Below are 18986 nucleotides of genomic sequence, written 5' to 3' on the forward strand. Positions count from 1 at the left end.
GCTACCGTCTAGCCCAAACAGAGGCAGGAGGGTCGCCTGGCAGGCGCCGCAGCGGGTCTGCCCTGAGCAGGGGTGGCCTGGATGGCCCCTGAGGTGCCCCCGCGCCCCCGCCTCCAGGGGTGCCGGCGCTGCCCGCAGGTCCCGGCAGGGGGCGCCCTGCTCGCCGCCTTCTCGCTGAGCGCCACCGAGCATGCTCCGCCCCGTCTGCCTGGCTCGGGGCACCGGCCGTGAGTTGCGCCCTGGGAATCCGGGGGGGGCGGGCAGGAGGGGCTCCCGCGACCCAGAGCCTCCCGGGGGGAGGAACAGCACAGCCCGCCCCCGTCGGCAGCGCCTCCCCGGCCGGTTCTTGCGGAGGGAGGGGGAACGTGCGGCGGCCCTCCAAGCAGCCCCGGAGCCGGGGCGAGAGGGAGGGTCCCCGGAGTCCCCGAGAGGTTCGCCGGACTCCGAATCCGAGGCTGGGGGGGGGCGGGGGAGACCCCCGTTCCTGCTCCTGGCCTGTGCATGGAAAAGATCCAGCACTGGGAGGAGGGAGGGAGCGAAGGGGGGGGGAGGGTAGGAAGCCTAAAGGAAGGACGTGCTCAGCTTCTGCATAAACCAGGTTGGCTTCCCAGCATTTCTAGCACACAAAAAAAACAATCTGGGAAAGGGGCTTTTTGCCTGGCGCTCCTCCACCCTCTGCAAACGGTGAAGCTTTTGGGTGTTGCGCTTGGGAAGGTCCAAGTCTGCCTCAAATGTCCTTGCTGGCGGGGCTGGAAAGACCCACAAGAGATTTTCTGCTGCCAGTTGAGCTGAGCTGCCCCTCGCAGAAGACCCTCCCCCAAATGTGGGCTGGTCTCCCACCGGTGGGGAGGGAGGGACAGAAGTTGCACTGAACGGGAAACACCTCTGGATTTTGCCCCCCCCCCAAGCTATTACACGGCCCGGATATTGATTAAGGGATCAGAGTTTCTGAATGAGAACAGCCTGTGTAATTCCTGAAGTTTGCTTTCTTTTCCACCTCGGGGGTAAAAGCTGGAGGCCACTTGAGAGCTGAATGGCCTTGAAAAACCTCTCCCGGCCTCTCTCTGCAGTCCATTCAGGTCCTGGGACTGGAAAGACCTTTGGAGGCCCAGAGACCAGCAGGCCCCTCGTGGATCTGTGCCGGAGAACGGAGCGAAAATGGATGCAGCCCAGCCAACGTGCAAGGGAGTGGGAACAGGCCCTGCCGCTGCTCAGCCTGGGAGCGGTGGGGAGGGCTGGGCAGGACGTGGGCAGAGGATCCGGGAGGAGGAAGCCCTCAGTTCCGAGATGCAGCATTGGCACTTCAGGAATAGTCCCCTTCAGGAGGCCGAGGGGCCGCGTGAGCTCTGCAGCCGCCTTCACCGCCTTTGCTCGGGGTGGTTGCAGCCAGAGAAACACACCAAGGCTCAGATGTTAGACCGGGTGATCTTGGAGCAGTTCCTGACTGTCCTGCCCAGGGAGATGGAGCGCTGGGTGCGGGAGTGCCGAGCGGAGACCAGCTCCCAGGCGGTGGCCCTGGCCGAAGGCTTCCTCCTGAGCCGGGCGGCGGAGAAGGAGCAGGAAGGACGCCAGGTGAGAGACGCTCATCTGGGGAAATATGAGTGATCAATTATCTTAATTGCTTAAGTGAAATTAAGCTATCTTAGTGTGCTTGAATTCTTACAAGTCTCCCTGACACTGTTTTTGGGATTAACAATAATTCAACAAGACGTTTAGAGATAATTGACGAATTGTTTCTATGTTCTTCCAGAGGATGGGTTTGGAGTCATTCTCCCATTGTCCTCTTCCATCCGCACTGATGGACATAGAGGGCTTGCAAAGATTTGGGCAGAAGATGAAAATCCAGTTCCTTTTATGTCCTGTTCTCTTAACTCCTCCTCTTTGCCTATATTTCAGGTTCTCTGGCCCTTCCTGGAGGTGGGCACTACTTGTCCTGAGGAATGGGTGGATCCCGCAAATCCCTCTCAGGAGCCGTGTTTCCGAGGGATCTCCAAGGAGGAAGGTCAAGGTCAGGATGCCTCACTTGGTAAGGGACGATCCTTCTATGTGTTTGGAGTTTTTCCAGAGAGATTTTAGTTATCCTTAATTCTCTGTATCTTCTCGTGTCTAGTCGTTGGACTTACCAGGAGATGACCCAAAAAGAAAGATTTAACTCTCCCTCTCCAAGCTAGAAGGCTTAAGTCCCATGAAGAAAGTCCCTCCTGTCAGTCCATGCACTGCCTTCAGATGATTCCCCATTTGCAGAAGACTGACCTCTTCTGCGGAATGGCCTGGGTTGCATTCGGACTGCCCCATCCTGAGATGCTTCTCTTTGTTCTCAGAGATGGGGAGGGGAGCCACCTGTCTTTGGCCTTTCTTGATACATAATTTCTAGTAAATTCTCACACATATCTCTGCTGGACCACCTCCAACACGATTTGTCCTTGCAGGTGTGTTCCTGGGGTGCCAGAATTTCAACATTTGTCCATCCACATGGAACATAATGGTTTCAGGTTGGGGTGGGGGGTGTATCTACAGTGGTTGAGTTATTTGTATGCCAAGAGTAGACTTCCATGTCTCGTTCCTCCCCCAAAGTCTAAGAGAGATGTCAAACTGAGGTTTGTTCCCCAGTGCATGGTGGGGCTGTGGTCTTCTTTTATTCTTGGCTCCCGAGATGTGGCCTATGGAAGGCCACCAAAGTTTCCTCTGCAGGGCAGCAAGAAGGCTTAAGTCGTGCCTTCAAGCTAGAAGAGATGGCGTTAATCCCTCTCCTGCTTCCATCCTATCTCTTTCCTTCCCAGGGAACAAAATGGAGTCACTGTTATTTATCGGATCCTCTCCTTGGGGAGATGAAAGAGTGGCTAGACCTCCAGCTCAGGTAGGAAGGGTAAGATCAAGGACTAATATGGGGGAGCAGGTGGAGACCTCCAGTTTCATTTGGTGTCTCAGTCTATGATACTGATGTTCATGAGCGATGCGGAACAGGGAAATTAGGATTCAAGTTAGTGATCAGTCACTGTCAGGAGGCCCGGGTTGCAATCCTGTCATTAAAAAAAAAAAGTCACCAGCAGGAAGGGGTAGGCATGCAAAACACACCAGACGGCCTGGAGCCATCCTTCCATAAAGTGGAAAGCACATCTCATCCCATTGATAGAAATCAGTAAGGAGGAACAAATGCGCTGAAAGCTGCAACCACGCCTTGTAAAAGCACCAACCCTCAGGCATGTAGTTCAGCACCCTGGACAGCTGACAGCGTGCGATTGGGCTGACAGGGAGTTTGCACTGGGAGGTGCAAAGTGGGGGAGGAAGCAGGGCACCAAAGGCTTTTATGGGAGCACCAGAGATTTGATGGGGAGGGGGATGAATGTACTTATACTGTTGCTTGTGAATCACCAAGTTATTTGGATCTTCAACATGTTTGAGTTACTTGCCCAATAAAGATTCTTTCATATGCTTAACCGGTCTGTGCCAAGAGTGTTGATTCATTGGGCTTAGAACCAGAATCATGACAGAAAGCTCCAAATCCTCAACAGTGGTCTTGCCCAGGGCTTCGCAGTCTACCAAGGAAGGCCTGAGGGTGATGTACCCTGGACCTACTGAAGCCCCTTCGGAATCAGGGGGAGAAGGAGCTTGGCGGGGGACTCCAGCTCCTATTGAGCCCAGCCAGGGCAACCACAAGGAGGCACTCAGAGGAACAGGAGATTCAACTGGAGACCCCCATGTCTTTTGGGGCCACGTCGCAATTGGTGATCGACTACACCCCACCCCCAGTCCCTGAACATTGGGGGGAATGCAGAAGGAGAAGCAACAGGAAGGAGAATCGCCTATGGAAGCAGCACCGGCTCCAGGTGGCCACCAGAGCGGGAAGCAGACCACTGGCCTACTGAATGGAAGAACGCCTGGACTGGCTGCAGGGAGCCATTGAACGGATCTTGAGAGGGCTGAGTGCTGCGCCACGGCAGAAGGTTGGACGATGATGGGGGAGAAAGTCGACAGCCCTAAGGTAGACAGCAGGCACGGACCAGGCAGAAGGGGGACTGTGGGCCCCCCTGGCTACCAGATCCCGAGCAGGGCGGTGACCCAGGTGCCAAGGACAGACAAACCCATGGGGGTGAGAGACCTAAAGATAAAATTTGCTGGGGACCCCAAGGAACTGGCATGCTTCCTAACCCACATTTCATGAAAGAACATGGGGGGTTCTTCCCATCGGACAAGTCCAGGGTGAGATACGTATCGGCCTACCTTGCAGGGGAGGCAGCAGACTGGCTGGTTGAGTTACACAATGCAAACTGTCCAGAGCTGGAAATTTTTGACAAATTCATGAGTGCACTGAGCAAGAGATTTGAGGACCCCTTGTCCAAGCTGAGAGCCAGAACCAGTCTCCAGAACATTAAGCAAGGGACCAGGTCGGTCTCAGAATACTCCGTAGAGTTCAGGAGGCTGGCCGGCAAGATGACATTCTGGCTGGAGTCGTTAAAAATTGAGTGCTTCCAGGGAGGGCTGCAAGCAGAGATTTTAGAGTGGTCCCTGGTGAGAGGGAACCCTAGAACCCTGAAGTAATGGATTTGCCGGGGAGGTGGAGGACATGGAAGCCCAAATCAGGAAGCGACTGCAAGGAGAAGCGAAGGGGAGGCAGTGTAAGGATTGCCTATTTTAATGTACATCAGACTCATAAGCAGAGTTTCAAAGATATCTGATTTATTGAAGAATAGTATGCAGGATCACACAGAAAGCTGAGAATGATGAAAGCGCGCCAAATTCAAACTAAAAACCCTTGGTGCAAACGAAATCCCTCCCCCCGTAGAATCTTCTCAAGTCCACAATCCCAGGTGCTCCTAACGGTTTCTGACGGTCTGCGGGAAAAGTCCTTGAACAGAGAAAATAACCCAAACACATTCCATTCCCCTGATTTCATATACAGAGCTTGGTACAAGGTTTCACAGCAGTTCCCTCCCATACAGAAACACGTGTCAGTGCCATGGCATGGGAAACGTTACGATGTATAAACTACATTGAAACAGTGAACATGACAGGCAGCTTGCCACCCCAGCTGCTGCGCCTGAAAAGGGGTCCCGCCAGGTGTGGGAGGAGGAGAAGGAGCGGCGAGTGCAAAGGAAACTATGTTTCAAGTGTGGCAAAGAGGGTTGCCGCCAACTGGCAACCCTGGGGTGCAGGTCCCGGCGGGGAAGAGCGGCCCCAAAACCCCAGTGGTCAAGCGTAAAGGGGCCTGAGCCACCACAAAAAGGGGGCAACCTTGTGACTCCACCTTGGAGGAGGGAGAGTCGACAGAGTAAGAGTTCTCGCAGTCAGGAAACAATGGGAGCCTGTTCTGAACCACACTAGAGGATGGGCTAAGCGGGAAGGGCGCATGGAATGGATGGTAAGTGGAGACTGCCCAGCAATGCTGGGGGGTAATAGCAGGAGGAGCCTTATGGGGCTTCTAGACTCGGAGTGCACCCGGAGTCTCATACACCCCAAACTAGTGACTGAATTAAAATTAAAAGTGAAGAAGCTGAAGAAGCCCATCAATTTTGTGCAGCTTGATGGGACAGAGATGAAGGGTGGCCCAGCAAAATACTGCACTGAACTGGTTCGGATGAGGGTGGGGTACCACAAGCCCTGTGGTTCATAGTGGCCCCCATCTCTGACCAGCCGGTAGTGCTGGGGCTTGCGTGGCTACAAACATGGAACCTTCAGGTGGACTGGGCAGCGGGGAGCCTGGCTTTTGGAGAAAGGCACGTCGAAGAGTCAAACCCCCAGGAACACCCAGAAGAGCGTGAGCCAGTGGGTGGCACTTCCAGTGAGAAGGGGGAAACTGGGGGGGGGGGGAGAGGATGAACTCATCCCTGAGCAGTATCAGTGCCTTAAAGAAGTGTTCAGGAAGAGGAGTCTAACCAGCTCCCACCCCACAGGAAATCAGATTGTGCCGTAGAGATAGAACTGGTCTTCGTGCTACCAGAACCTCCATGCTACCTGTACCCCAAGACCCCCAAAGAGACAGAAGCAATTCATTGACAAAAACTTGAAGTAGGGGTTCATCCAGCCAGCCACTTCTCCAGTGGCCACCCCCATTCTGTTCAGAGCCAAAAAGGACGGTTCAATGAGATTATGCACTGACTACTGGGGGTTGAATGCCATCTGCGTGTCCAATAAGTACCTCCTGCCACTGATGAAAGACTTGCTGGCACACCTCTCGAAGGGGAAGATTTTCACCAAACAGGACTTGAGGGAATCGTATTTCAGGGTGTGAATCTGGGAGGGGGATGAGTGGAAAACAGCTTTCACTTGCCAAATGGGGGCATTTCAATATTTGGTAATGCACTTCAGGATTGTGGGGGGGCAGGAGTCTTTAGACTACTTTGGAAATGTTTTAATTTCTTTTGTGATTACATGCTGTGTGTCGAGTCAGTTTTTTGACTCCTGGCAACTGTCCGGACTAGTCCCTGCAGTTTTCTTGACAAGGTTTCTTGGAAGTGGTTTGCCCTTGCCTGCTTCCTAGGGCTGAGAGGGAGTGACTGGCCCAAGGTCACCCAGCTGGCTTCATGCCTAAGGCGGGACTAGAAGTCGCGGTCTTCCGGTTTCTAGCCTGGTGCCTTAACCACTACACCAAACTGGCTTTCGGTTACATATTGCTGGACTCAGAAAATGACCCCTGGCAGTTCACACTATAAAATATGAAAACCAATAAAAGAAATCTAACAGGCAAAAGGATAGGTCCTCTGGAATAATGCCATCTTTGATCATCTTTGGAAAGCCAGGCTAATTGAGGATGCCAGGCTAATTTGCAGAGATACATTGGAATAAAAGATCTACACTTCCTCTCAAAAAGTTCAGAGATTTCTCTTCTGGGCTGTAAGGGGGTTTACAATAAAGGGGAAAGACTAAACTCCCACCTGACTCCAGCTTGGCTTTTAACCACTGCGTCCATGCTGGTTTTGGGCTGCATTAGAGAAGTGGTTTCCTACTGGCCTTTTCCCAGCCTTTTCAACTGTTTTGTCTAGGAAAGAGATAAAGGGGTTAGTGGTCGTTCATCGCCTGACTAACCACACTGAACCTGCTTTCTTGAGCAGATCATCTGAGGGCATCTGGAGTTGACACCTGCTGATGCCCCATTTTCCATAGCAAATAACACAAAGTCTTTCAGGAGACAGGAATACAATTAATACACATATAACAACTTTGGTCGTCATCTTCGGGGAGAAGCTGCCACCCTACACCGCCTAGATCAGCTTTTCTGAACCAGGGTTCCACGAGAAGTCACTAGGGGTTCCCTGGGAGATCACGATTTATTTTAAAACAAATTTCAAATTCTGGCAATTTCACATCAAAGAGGTAAGTTTCATTATTTTTCTTTTATGAACAGTGTTAATGAATATATACAGGCCTACATGTGAAACAAATATAATTTTGTAACTTCTGGCCTATATTTGACCCTGAATGTGCAGGGGTTCCCTGACGCCTGAAAAATATTTCAACTGTTCCACCAGGGTTGAAAAGTTGAGAAAGGCTAGCCTAGATGGAGAGGATGCTGTGTGTAATCAGCCCTTGAGAGAGCGGGATGGTTTTATCACATAACGTGTTGAGTCCAGCTGGGGAAATGTCCAATTAAGCATTAGAACTCTGTGCTTTTAGGATTTGCAGATTAAAGGAGATCTTGCCAATTCTTCTCAGGTCTTCTAACAGGGATCCTTCCTCATTCAGGTTCCTGTGTCCTTTGAGGAGGTGGCCGTCCATTTCACCAATGAAGAGTGGTCGCTGCTGGATCCCAGCCAAAAAGCCCTGCACCGGGAAGTCATGTTGGAGACGTCTAGGAGCATGGCCTCTTTAGGTGAGGGTCCCTCTGGGGGAAGATTAAGTCAGAGTGAGGAGTCACTGGATGGTTTTCTGCTATTTACAGTTTGGAGATCTGTGCAGATCTTGTTAACATGGTTTCATCTCTTTTCTCTTTCCCTCTTACATTAATTCCAGTCCACGTCCACAGTCTTCTAAGTATCACAGTTTCTTTTAGAAGGAAGAGATCAGTCTGGTGGCCAGTCAGTCTGGAAAGGGTTGACATGCAGTCTTGGGATCTTCTTTGTGGCCTGTGTCAATAGTGTAGAGATAGTGGGAAAAATAATTAGGGGATGTTTTTGATTGTTTCACTTGTCCTAATCAGCACCATATCATGATGTCAAGACCTGGGCAGCAAGACATTCCATTGGTGGTGGTGGTGTTCATTTGTGTGATGTTATTTTTTTTAAATTGGTGTTAACCGCTGAGAATTACATGGGATAAGCAGCCAGGCCAATCTTTTAAATCAATAAAGGGCCTTCATGCTGTCATTTCCCCTGTTCCTCCCCCTGCAGATGCCCAGGAATAGAAACAGGGACTGACACAGGGAAAGCAAACTGTGTGTTGTAGAATTCTCTGATTTCTTTTTCTTCCCTCTCAAGCAGTTGATGGTCAGGAGAATGAAAATTACCAAGAGCCAAGTGTGAGGCCATCACAGATAATCAAAATTGAAACACCAGAAGAGATGTCTGCAAATAAGTGGGGAAGGAGGAGATGCGAGAAAACCCAACCTTACAATTGGAGAGGAAAATCCATTCTTGAATCTGGGGAAATGGACCACTTCCTGACCCAACGTGATTGCAAGGAAAGCAATATGGGAAAGTGTCGAGGAAGGGGGAACATATTCCAAGCAAAGTCCAATTTCAGTAACCACTGCGAATCTGGGAAGAGCTTCGGCAATAATAACCATGTTACTCCCCATAAAATCGTCCATGGAAGGGAGAAGCCCTATAAATGTGTGGAGTGTGGAAAGAGCTTTAGGTGGAGAGGTAATCTAACTGCCCATAAAAGGATCCATTCAGGGGAAAAACCCTATAAATGCACAGACTGTGGAAAAAGCTTCCGTATGAAAAGTTCCCTTATTTTTCATAAAAGGATCCATACGGGAGAGAAACCCTATAAATGCCTGCAGTGTGGGAAAGGCTTCACCACAAGCAGTGAGCTTACCTCCCATCAAAGGATCCACACAGGAGAGAAACCCTATAAATGCCTGCAGTGTGGAAAGAGCTTCAGTCATAGTGGTTCCCTTACTTCCCATAATAGGATCCATACAGGAGAGAAACCCTATCAATGCAGAGACTGTGGAAAAAGCTTCAGCAACAGCAATTATCTGACCTCCCATAAAAGGATGCATTCAGGGGAAAAAACCTATAAATGCATGTATTGTGGAAAAAGCTTCAGTATGAACAGTTCCCTTACTTCTCATGAAAGGATGCATACAGGAGAGAAACCCTATAAATGCATAGACTGTGGAAAAAGCTTCAGCATGAACAGTTCCCTTACTTCCCATAAAAGGATCCATACGGGAGAGAAACCCTATCAATGCATAGACTGTGGGAAGAGCTTCAGCCAAAGCAGTCAGCTTACTTCTCATAAAAGGATCCATTCAGGGGAAAAACCCTATAAATGCACAGAGTGTGGAAAAAGCTTCAGCAACAGCAATTATCTGACCTCCCATAAAAGAATCCATTCAGGGGAAAAACCCTATAAATGCATTGACTGTGGAAAAAGCTTCAGCATGAACAGTTCCCTTACTTCTCATAAAAGGATCCATACGGGAGAGAAACCCTATCAATGCATAGACTGTGGGAAGAGCTTCAACCAACGCAGTCAGCTTACTTCTCATAAAAGGATCCATTCAGGGGAAAAACCCTATAAATGCATGGACTGTGGAAAAAGCTTCAGTATGACCAGTTCCCTTACATATCATAAAAGGATCCATAAGGGAGAGAAACCCCATAAATGCGCAGTGTGTGGGAAGAGCTTCATCTTAAACAGTGACCTAGCTTCCCATAAAAGGATCCACACAGGAGAGAAACCCTATAAATGCATGGAGTGTGGAAAGAGCTTTACCACAAGCTGTAATCTTAGTTCCCACAAAAGTGTCCACACAGGAGAGAAACCCTATAAATGCCTGGAGTGTGGGAAGAACTTCAGTAAGAGCAGTGTCCTTGGTAACCATAAAAGGATCCATACGGGGGAAAAACCTTATAAATGCACAGATTGTGGAAAGACCTTCAATGGGCATGGCCACCTGACTACTCATAAAAGGGTTCACACAGGAGAAAAACCCTATAAATGCCTGGAGTGTGGAAAGAGCTTCAGTTATAGTGATTCCCTTACTTCCCATAACAGGATCCACACAGGGGAGAAACCGTATAAATGTATGGACTGTGGAAAGAGCTTCAGTCAGAGCAGTCACCTTACTTCCCATAGAAGGATCCACTCAGGGTTGAAACCTTATATATGCAATGAATGTGGGAAGGGTTTGAGTACAAGGAGATCCCTTACTTACCATATGAATACCCACACAGGGAAGAAACTGTATCAGTGCTCGGAGTGTGGGAAGAGCTTCAGGTTGAAAAAGCAACTAACTTCCCATAAAAGGATCCACACGGGAGGAACCATAGAAATGCTCTGAATGTGGGAAGAGTTTTTGTGAAAACAGGACCCTTAATTCTCATGAAAGAATCCACAGGGAGGAGGAAAAAATATGCATGCATGATGTGTGGAAAGAACTTCAGATGGAGCAATCAAGTTACTTTAGATAAAAGGACCCACATGCGGGCAACGCCTTTAGAAACTGAAGTGTCCTGAATTCTTGTAAGAGGATCCACTGTGATATTAAACCATGGAACACAGTCAGCCTGTGAACTGCCTTACTTCCCATACAAGGATCCACTTGCAGGATCCAATAAGTACAAGGATCTTATGGAAAGAGGTTGAGCTGAACAGTCTTTCAGAGGATCCCCATAGGAGAAACTGAATAAATGTATGGATTACGGAAAGAGCTCCCCAGGCTAGATTTCTTAATACCAGGCGTACTACCTAGTCAGTCAGGCCTGGCTCACGAGAATCTGTCACTAAATTGTCCCACTCCTTACGCCAAAACCTCTGCCTGGCCAAGCTGCTTTCTCTAGGCAGAAGCAACATCTGAAGTGAGTCTGGGATCAGGCTCCAGGCTTTGTGGGGAGCTGGCGTATGCAAGCAAAGCAGGGGAAAAGGTGTGTGTGTGTGCGCGTGCATGCACGTGTGCACATTTTAGCTCCAATTGTGTTGGAAATACCGGCCTTCCTTAAACACACAGCGAAGTATTTAAGCTATTGATTCTTTCTCCATATAACCCGAGGTGCATAGCTGTGGTTTACCAGTGAAACTCTCTCCCAAATGTTTATATGTAGATGCAGGTTGAGGTTAGTATGTCTCTGGGTGCACAATTGCACTATCCCAGCTGAAAGCAGAAGTGTAGCCAGTGAGGTTATGATTTCAGCGGTTGCCTCTTTACTTTAAAAATGGTTTTATTGATCCAACAGTGTACCATATGAGCAATATATATTTTTTAAAAGGAGGGAGTTCAATCAAGTTATTTCTCTTTATGTCTTCATTTCTCTCAGTAAAGCAACCAGCACCGTATTTTTTAACCTTTTTTTTTATCAAGAAATATTCAGCTCAAGGGAATCCTGTATGGAATTTTTTTGTGTGAATGTTATATCCCAAACCACTGCATTTCTCAAGGTTTACAATAACACTTCAGTGCCACTGTATTAAAGCATATTCCTGAATTTGCGGTATCAAGGTGATAAGAAAGGACAATCCTATCTGAAATTTTAGAGGACCATGGTATTGCAAATTTGAGAAACCTTGTCTTACTGGCATGATTGTGACCCTCTGTGCATTTTATCTTAATACAGCTTTTTAAAAAAAAGTTTCAGTATAACTTGATTATTATTTCTCCATCGCCTCTAGAATATCATCCATCCATCTTGCCCTTGGTCGGCCCCTCTTCCTTTTGCCCTCCACTCTCCCTAGCATCAGCATCTGCTCCAGGGTGTCCTGTCTTCTCATTATGTGGCCACAGTATTTCAGTTTTGCCTTTAATATCATTCCCTCAAGTGAGCAGTCTGGCTTAATTTCCTGGAGGATGGACTGGTTTGATCTTCTTGCAGTCCAAGGCACTCAGAATTTTCCTCCAACACCACAGTTCAAAAGCATCAATCTTCCTTCGCTCAGCCTTCCTTATGGTCCAGCTCTCGCAGCCATATGTTACTACAGGGAACACCATTGCTTTAACTATGCGGGCCTTTGTTGTCAGTGTGATGTCTCTGCTCTTAACTATTTTATCGAGATTGGACATTGCTCTTCTCCCAAGGATTAAATGTCTTCTGATTTCCTGACTGCAGTCAGCATCTGCAGTAATCTTTGCACCTAGAAATACAAAGTCTTTCACTGCCTCTACGTTTTCTCCCTCTATTTGCCAGTTATCAATCAAGCTGGTTGCCATAATCTTGGTTTTTTTTAGGTTTAGCTGCAAGCCAGCTTTTGCACTTTCTTCTTTCACCTTCACCATAAGGCTCCTCAGTTCCTCTTCGCTTTCAGCCATTGAAGTGGTATCATCTGCATATCTGAGATGGTTAATGTTTCTTCCAGAGATTTTAACTCCAGCCTTGGATTCCTCAAACCCAGCATGTCGCATGATGTGTTCTGCGTACAAGTTGAATAGGTAGGGTGAGAGTATACAGCCCTGCCGTACTCCTTTCCCAATCTTAAACCAGTCCATTGTTCCGTGGTCTGTTCTTACTGTTGCTACTTGGTGACTTGGTATCTTGGTGACTTGGCTACTTGATGACTTGGTATCCTATACCACTAAGAACTTGCCACAATTTGTGATGGTCCACACAGTCAAAGGCTTTAGAATAGTCAATAAAACAGAAATAGATGTTTTTCTGAAACTCCCTGGCTTTTTCCATGATCCAGCGGATATTGGCAATTTGGTCCCTAGTTCCTCTGCCTTTTCTAAACCCAGCTTGTACCTCTGGCAACTCTCGCTCCATGAATCGCTGAAGTCTACCTTGCAGGATCTTGAGCATTACCTTACTGGCATGGGAAATGAGTGCCACTGTTCGATAGTTTGAACATTCTTTAGTGTTTCCCTTTTTTGGTATGGGGATATAAGTTGATTTTTTCCAATCTGATGGCCATTCTTGTTTTTTCCAAATTTGCTGGCATATAGCATGCCTTGTTATTAGCAATGCTTCTTAAGGCCCACTCAACCTCACTCTTCAGGATGTCTGGCTCTAGCTCACTGACCACACCGTCAAAGCTATCCCCGATATTGTTATCCTTCCTATACAGGTCTTCTGTATATTCTTGCCACCTTTTCTTGATCTCTTCTTCTTCTGTAAGGTCCTTGCCATCTTTGTTTTTGATCATACCCACTTTTGCCTGGAATTTACCTCCGATGTTTCTAATTTTCTGGAAGACGTCTCTTGTCCTTCCTATTCTATTGTCTTCTTCGACTTCCGCACATTGCTTGTTTAAAAATAATTCCTTATCTCTTCTGGCGAACTCTGGAATTTTGCATTTAATTGGGCATATCTCCCCCTATCACTGTTGCCTTTTGCTTTCCTTCTTTCTTGGGCTACTTCTAGTGTCTCAGCAGACAGCCATTTTGCCTTCTTGGTTTTTTCTTTCTTTGGGATGTATTTTGTTGCCGCCTCCTGAACAATATTGCGAACTTCTGTCCATAGTTCTTCCGGGACCCTATCTACTAAGTCCAGTCCCTTAAATCTATTCTTCACCTCCACTGCATATTCCTGAGGGATATTAGTGAGCTCATATCTAGCTGATCTGTGGGTCTTCCCTAATCTCTTTAGTCTGATCCTAAATTGTGCAAGAAGAAGTTCGTGATCAAAACTACAGTCAGCTCCAGGTCTTGTTTTTACCGACTGTATAGATGTCTGCCACCTTTGGCTGCAGAGGATGTAGTCAATCTGATTTCGGTGTTGTCCATCTGGTGAAGTCCATGTATAAAGCCGTCTCTTCGGTTGTTGGAAGAGAGTGTTTGTTATGCAGGGTGAGTTGTCTTGGCAAAATTCTATCAGCCTATGTCCTGCTTCGTTTTGTTCTCCCAGGCCATGCTTACCTGTAATTCCAGGTGTCGTTTGACTGCCCACCTTAGCATTCCAGTCTCCTGTGATGAAAATAACATCTCTTTTAGGCATGTTGTCCAGTAGGTGCTGCAGATCCTCAAAGAACTGATCTACTTCAGCTTCTTCAGCATCTGTGGTTGGGGCATATATTTGGATCACTGTGATGTTAGATGGCTTGCCCTGAATTCGAATTGAGATCATTCTATCGTTTTTTGGATTGTATCCAAGCACTGCTTTAGCCACTTTACTATTAATTATGAAGGCTACTCCATTTCTTCTGTGGTCCTCTTGTCCACAGTAGTAGATCTGGTGGTCCTTTGACGTGAAGTGGCCCATTCCAGTCCATTTCAGTTCACTGATGCCCAAAATGTCTATCTTTAATCTTGACATCTCACCAATAACCACATCCAATTTGCCCTGGCTCATAGACCTTACATTCCAGGTTCCAATGATGTGTTTATCCTTAGAACATTGGATTTGCCCTTCACCACCAGCACCGTCGGCTGCTAGCCATCCTTTTGGCTTTGCACTAGCTGCGTCATCACATCTGGGGCTAGCTGAACTCATCCTCTGTTCCTCCCCAGTAGCATTTTGACCATCTTCTGACCTGGGGTCTCATCTTCCAATGGTATACTGACATATCTCTGGTTGTACTGATCCATTTAGTTTTCATGGCAAGAATACTGGGGTGGGTTGCCATTACCTTCCCCAGGGATCGCATTTAGTTTGACCTCTCTGTCACGACCTTCCCATCTTGGGTGGTCCTTCACGGTTTAGCTCATGGCATCATTGAGGTGCTCAAGCTCCAGTACCACAACAAGGTAACGATCCTTTGCTGAAGAAACATACTATGTAAGCTACTTAATATACACGGAAGAAATCAGCTTAAGGAAAAACCAGATGAATATATGGGAGAACTTTTAGTGAGGGGAGAGGTGTTAGAAAGTGGTGGAAAGAGGTGGAATGAGTTCGGATCCGACTCAGTATCAAAGAATTCACACTGTGCAGATGATGCATAGAAATCCATGGAATATGAGAAAAGCATTAGCAAAGCAGATCTACCTATCAATGAAACAAGAAAGGTGGTGAGAAAGCAGAGCCTATAAAATGTGGGCAGATTGATTACACTTCTTATAAGCATGGAAGTTGAACAGAACTTTCATAATTATGTAGGTTTACATAAAGAGAGAAACCACGCAGCACTGAAAATGCTTTGGTTGAAGCAATCATCAGAGAATTCAAACAGAACCAGAGAACTGAAATGTTTACAACTTTCTACAACCTTAAGGTCTTCAGCAAAGGATCGTTACCTTGTCGTGGTGCTGGAGCTTGAGCACCTCAATGATGCCATGAGCTAAACTGTGAAGGGCCACCCAAGACGGGAAGGTCATGACAGAGAGGTCAGACTAAACGCGATCCCTGGGGAAGGTAATGGCAACCCACCCCAGTATTCTTGCCGTGAAAACTAAATGGATCAGTACAACCAGAGATATGTCGGTATACCATCGGAAGATGAGACCCCCAGGTCGGAAGATGGTCAAAATGCTACTGGGGAGGAACAGAGGATGAATTCAGCTAGCCCCAGACGTGATGACGCAGCTAGCTCAAAGCTGAAAGGACGGCTAGCGGCCGATGGTGCTGGTGGTGAATGGCGAATCCGATGTTCTAAGGATCAACACACCATTGGAACCTGGAACGTAAGATCTATGAGCCAGGACAAATTCGATGTGGTTCTTGGTGACATGTCAAGATTAAAGATAGACATTTTGGGCATCAGTGAACTGAAATGGACTGGAATGGGCCACTTCACATCAAATGACCACCAGATCTACTACTGTAGACAAGAGGACCACAGAAGAAATGGAGTAGCTTTCATAATTAATAGTAAAGTGGCTAAAGCAGTGCTTGGATACAATCCAAAAAACGATAGAATGATCTCAATTCGAATTCAGAGCAAGCCATCTAACATCACAGTGATCCAAATATACGCCCCAACCACAGATGCTGATGCTGAAGGAGCTGAAGTAGAACAGTTCTATGAGGATCTGCAACACCTACTGGACAACACACCTAAAAGAGATGTTATTTTCATCATGGGAGACTGGAATGCTAAGGTGGGCAGTCAAATGACACCTGGAATTACAGGTAAGCATGGCCTGGGAGAACAAAACGAAGCAGGACATAGGCTGATAGAATTTTGCCAAGACAACTCACTCTCCATAACACTCTCTTCCAACAACCGAAGAGACGGCTTTATACATGGACTTCACCAGATGGACAACACCGAAATCAGATTGACTACATCCGTGGCAGCCAAAGGTGGCAGACATCTATACAGTCGGTAAAAACAAGACCTGGAGCTGACTGTAGTTCTGATCACGAACTTCTTATTGCACAATTTAGGATCAGACTAAAGAGATTAGGGAAGACCCACAGATCAGCTAGATATGAGCTCACTAATATTCCTAAGGAATATGCAGTGGAGGTGAAGAATAGATTTAAGGGACTGGACTTAGTAGATAGTCCCAGAAGAACTCTGGACAGAAGTTCGCAACACTGTTCAGGAGGCGGCAACAAAATACATCCCAAAGAAAGAGAAAACCAAGAAGGCAAAATGGCTGTCTGCTGAGACACTAGAAGTAGCCCAAGAAAGCAAAAGGCAACAGATATGCCCAATTTAATTGGGCATATCTCCCCAATTGGGGAGATATGCCCAATTAAATGTAAAATTCCAGAGGTTAGCCAGAAGAGATAAGGAATTATTTTTAAACAAGCAATGCGTGGAAGTGGAAGAAGACAATAGAATAGGAAGGACAAGAGACCTCTTCCAGAAAATTAGAAACATCGGAGGTAAATTCCAGGCAAAAATGGGCATGATCAAAAAAAAAGATTGCAAGGACCTAACTGAAGAAGAAGAGATCAAGAAAAGGTGGCAAGAATATACAGAAGACCTGTATAGGAAGGATAACAATATCGGGGATAGCTTCGACGGTGTGGTCAGTGAGCTAGAGCCAGACATCCTGAAGAGTGAGGTTGAGTGGGCCTTAAGAAGCATTGCTAATAACAAGGCAGCAGGAGACGACGGCATCCCAGCTGAACTGTTCAAAATCTTGCAATATGATGCTGTCAAGGTAATGCATGCTATATGCCAGCAAATTTGGAAAACGCCATCAGACTGGAAAAAACCCATACCAAAAAAGGGAAACACTAAAGAATGTTCAAACTATTGAATAGTGGCACTCATTTCACATGCCAGTAAGGTAATGCTCAAGGTCCTGCAAGGTAGACTTCAGCAATTCATGGAGCGAGAATTGCCAGATGCACAAGCTGGGTTTAGAAAAGGCAGAGGAACTAGGGACCAAATTGCCAATATCCGCTGGATAATGGAAAAAGCCAGGGAGTTTCAGAAAAACATCTATTTCTGTTTTATTGACTATTCTAAAGCCTTTGACTGTGTGGACCATCACAAATTGTGGCAAGTTCTTAGTGGTATGGGGATACCAAGTCATCTTGTATGCCTCCTGAAGAATCTGTATAACGACCAAGTAGCAACAGTAAGAACAGACCACGGAACAATGGACTGGTTTAAGATTGGGAAAGGAGTACGGCAGGGCTGTATACTCTCACCCTACCTATTCAACTTGTACGCAGAACACATCATGCGACATGCTGGGTTTGAGGAATCCAAGGCTGGAGTTAAAATCTCTGGAAGAAACATTAACCATCTCAGATATGCAGATGATACCACTTCAATGGCTGAAAGCGAAGAGGAACTGAGGATCCTTATGATGAAGGTGAAAGAAGAAAGTGTAAAAGCTGGCTTGCAGCTAAACCTAAAAAAAACCAAGATTATGGCAACCAGCTTGATTGATAACTGGCAAATAGAGGGAGAAAACGTAGAGGCAGTGAAAGACTTTGTATTTCTAGGTGCAAAGATTACTGCAGATGCTGACTGCAGTCAGGAAATCAGAAGACATTTAATCCTTGGGAGAAGAGCAATGACAAATCTCAATAAAATAGTTAAGAGCAGAGACATCACACTGACAACAAAGGTCCACGTAGTTAATGCAATGGTGTTCCCCGTAGTAACATATGGCTGCGAGAGCTGGACCATAACGAAGGCTGAGAGAAGGAAGATCGATGCTTTTGAACTGTGGTGTTGGAGGAAAATTCTGAGAGTGCCTTGGACTGCAAGATCAAACCAGTCCATCCTCCAGGAAATAAAGCCAGACTGCTCACTTGAGGGAATGATATTAAAGGCAAAACTGAAATACTTCGGCCACATAATGAGAAGACAGGACACCCTGGAGAAGATGCTGATGCTAGGGAGAGTGGAAGGCAAAAGGAAGAGGGGCTGCCCAAGGGCAAGGTGGATGGACGATATTCTAGAGGTGACGGACTCGTCCCTGGGGGAGCTGGGGGTGTTGACGACCGACAGGAAGCTCTGGCGTGGGCTGGTCCATGAAGTCACGAAGAGTCGGAAGCGACTGAACGAATAAACAACACAACCTTAAGGTATGCTTGGCTTTTGAGTGGTACCAATGGATTTGCTCAGTCAATCACTTCTTGCTTTTTCTGTATTTGCAGTTTCTTTGGGGAATGCCAGGCAGGGACACCCTCTTCCCTCCTGTTTTATCCATGGGGAGTCCTGGGCTGGGAGAGGAACTGGCCAAAGGCACCCAGGGAGCTCCTGCGGCTGAGGGGAGCCGGTAACTGGGTCTCCTAGTCTGGGCCAATCCTTTCACTGCTCCACCACACTGCCCCACACCACAGAGTGACTCTGAGGGGTCCAGCTGTGGTTTTCCCAGCAGAGCTGCTGAAATGAGGGTGGCTGCCCCCCGTGTTTGGCCATGATGTCAATCTTGTGTTGTCCTTTTGCTTTGTGGAGTTTTATCCTTCCTGTCTGGACTAGGGACACTTTATTGCGTTTTGATGTGATGGGGCCCACAAGAGCCTTGATTGGGAGCTGGAAAGCAACTTTTAAGTGGGGAGGACACTGTGGGGAGAGGATGGGTGCCCAGAGGGAGG

General features: G+C 47.3%; 3 pseudogenes; 2 read left to right on the forward strand and 1 right to left on the reverse strand.

Moving 5' to 3' along the window:
• Positions 1–18986, forward strand: part of LOC134491907 (zinc finger protein 91-like) — a 362387-nt pseudogene that overhangs the window by 220108 nt on the left and 123293 nt on the right.
• LOC134492034 (zinc finger protein 208-like) overlaps positions 1–18986 on the reverse strand; it is a 216664-nt pseudogene that overhangs the window by 94029 nt on the left and 103649 nt on the right.
• Positions 1144–10612, forward strand: LOC134491914 (zinc finger protein 420-like; annotated as a pseudogene).

The sequence above is a fragment of the Candoia aspera genome, chromosome 2 (assembly GCF_035149785.1).
Source record: "Candoia aspera isolate rCanAsp1 chromosome 2, rCanAsp1.hap2, whole genome shotgun sequence".
In the NCBI taxonomy this organism is placed as follows: Eukaryota; Metazoa; Chordata; class Lepidosauria; order Squamata; family Boidae; genus Candoia; species Candoia aspera.